Source organism: Salvelinus sp. IW2-2015, linkage group LG4q.1:29 (assembly GCF_002910315.2).
Source record: "Salvelinus sp. IW2-2015 linkage group LG4q.1:29, ASM291031v2, whole genome shotgun sequence".
Taxonomy (NCBI): domain Eukaryota; kingdom Metazoa; phylum Chordata; class Actinopteri; order Salmoniformes; family Salmonidae; genus Salvelinus; species Salvelinus sp. IW2-2015.
Genome location: NC_036842.1, coordinates 23,932,403 through 23,934,821, shown reverse-complemented (window position 1 = coordinate 23,934,821; position 2,419 = coordinate 23,932,403). Strand labels below are relative to the sequence as shown.

Here is a 2,419-nt window from a genome sequence, read left to right as displayed (position 1 = left end):
AAAAGAGAGAGATGCTGCTGACAAACCACCACACCACCACAGGGAGGCAGAGGAGCGGGTAGGAGATGTAGGGGTAGTGCTTGGTGTCCAGCTTATTTTCAATAAACAAATTCCTACAGGGATGAAAGCGAGAAATAGGCAGAGCAAGAGAACGGTTTAGCAAATACATATTCACTAAAGACAAGTCTGGGATGGCCTGAGAACGCCCCACACAGCTCACACGCACGCGTACGCACGCACGCACGCACGGCACGCACCGCACGACACGCGACCGCAACGCACACACACACACAACACACACACACACACACACACACAACCACAACACACACACACAGGACACACACAGACTATGTGAATGTCCAGTAACTGACCTCCATGATGTCCTTGACCAGTGGTGTCCAGCGGGACAGCTGATAGGTCTGCGCACTCACACGTTCCTTCCTGTCCAGCTTCTTTCCCCTGCGAAGGGTGGACTAGAGGAGGGAGGAAGAACACGGGGTGAAAAGAACAAAGGGATAGAGAGAAATTATTCATCCGATTGTTTAAGTGTTTATTTGGAATCCATATGAAAGAGAGAGGACAGAGAGAGTGAGAGAGAGTGTGTGTGTGAGAGAGAGAGAGAGAGAGACAGAGAGAGAGAGAGAGAGAGAGAGAGAGAGAGAGAGAGAGAGAGAGAGAGAGAGAGAGAGAGAGAGAGAGTATGGGCAGGAGAGAGAGATGGTATGTAGTAGGTGTTGAAAAGGTGCTGGTGCATCTATGCCCTTGTTTGCAGCTCCAGGATGGACGGAAGAGGAGGCTGGATAGACAGAAGGTGGAAGTGCTGACTCACATCTGTGATGATGGGCACGCCCAGGTGGGCCATGTTGGTGATGATCTCACTGTCCTCAGGTGGGATCTGAGCATGCTGGATGAGCTTGTTCAGGTTCTCCTCCGTGATGCCTACCCAACAACACACCACAGGTTGTTAAGCTCTTATAGGTTACCATTAAACCATCATTTATACCCGTTGTATACCACGCAAAATGGCAATCCAGCATCGTTGGATGAATTACAAATTGCGTCGCTGCACACATTTGTATATTGATACGCAACTACTGCCAATTTGCGCAGCTTGCATTACGTTTGTATGTAGGGTTTAAAATAAGCTTCAGGAATAAACAGGAAAATCTGATCCTAGATCAGCTGTTAGGGTTAAGGTTGTGTTTGAGGCTAGGGTTGAACTTTGATGTGGACATGAAGCTAGGGTTACAGTTAGGGTTGTGGTTGAGGGTTGAACTGGGATGTGGATATGAAGCTAGGGTTAGGGTAAATGTTAGGGTTAAAGGTCAAGCGTCTCTCAATCTCACCGTTCTTGAGGAAGATGTAAAGCAGGATGATGCGGATCTTGTCGTGCGTGGTGACATTGGCATCCAGCAGGATGGGAACGATGGCCCTCATGGGGTCCTTGATCTTCTCCCCCTCAGCGTCTGTACCCATGGCCAGGTCCTACGTGCCAGAGACAGAGAGGAGATTAGCGATACATCCCATAGCACCCTATTCAATATATAGTGCCCTATATAAGGAAGTAAGGAAGTAGAGTCAGAATGGCTCATAGGAGCAGGAGCCTATCTCCTGTTTCTGTTGCGTGAGGCAGCTTGATGTACAAGTACACTCCCTGGACAGGACGCTAGTCTATCTCCTGTTTCTGTAGCGTGAGGCAGCTTGATGTACAAGTACAAGAGACAGAGAGAAAGAGCGGGAGAGGGAGAGAAGAAAGAGAGAGAAGAGGGGTGAGGGGAGAGAGAGGAGGAGAAAGAGGGTTGAGGAGAGACAGAGAGAAAGAGAGGGAGCAGAGAGAAAAGAGAGGGATTAGGGAGAGAGAGAACAGAGAGAAAGAGGGAGGAGAGAAGAGAACAGAGAGAAGAGTGGGAGAGGGAGAGAGAGAGAAGGAGAGGGAGGGAGAGAGAGAATGGGGTGTGGAATGAATACGTGGGACACCTCAGCGATTGTTTGTGGTCTGAGCCCCACCCACAAGGGGTCTCATCCTTCACCATGCAGCAGCCCTCCTTCTGAAGAGTGCTCCCATCAGGGAGGGATCAATATCTGATACACACACACAGACAGACAGACAGACAGACAGATAGAACCACAGAGACAGACCAGACGGACATGAATGGTCAGACAGATAGACAGACAGGACCAGACACACGAGACAGACACAGACATGAAGGGACAGTAGACAAATAGACAGACAGACATGAATGGACAGTCAGACAGATAGATAGACACAGGACGACGCAGACAGACAGACAGACAGCAGACAGACAGACAGGACAGACAGACAGCAGATTGACATTCAGACAGATTGACAGGATGGACGTCAGACAGCCAGACAGATAGACAGATAGACGTCCAGACAGTAGCAGATAAGACAGTC

The 2,419-nt window shown here is 49.4% G+C and overlaps 1 pseudogene; it reads right to left on the bottom strand.

Annotated features, from left to right (window-relative positions):
- LOC111960861 (syntaxin-binding protein 1-like) overlaps positions 1-2,419 on the bottom strand; it is a 45,380-nt pseudogene that overhangs the window by 6,823 nt on the left and 36,138 nt on the right.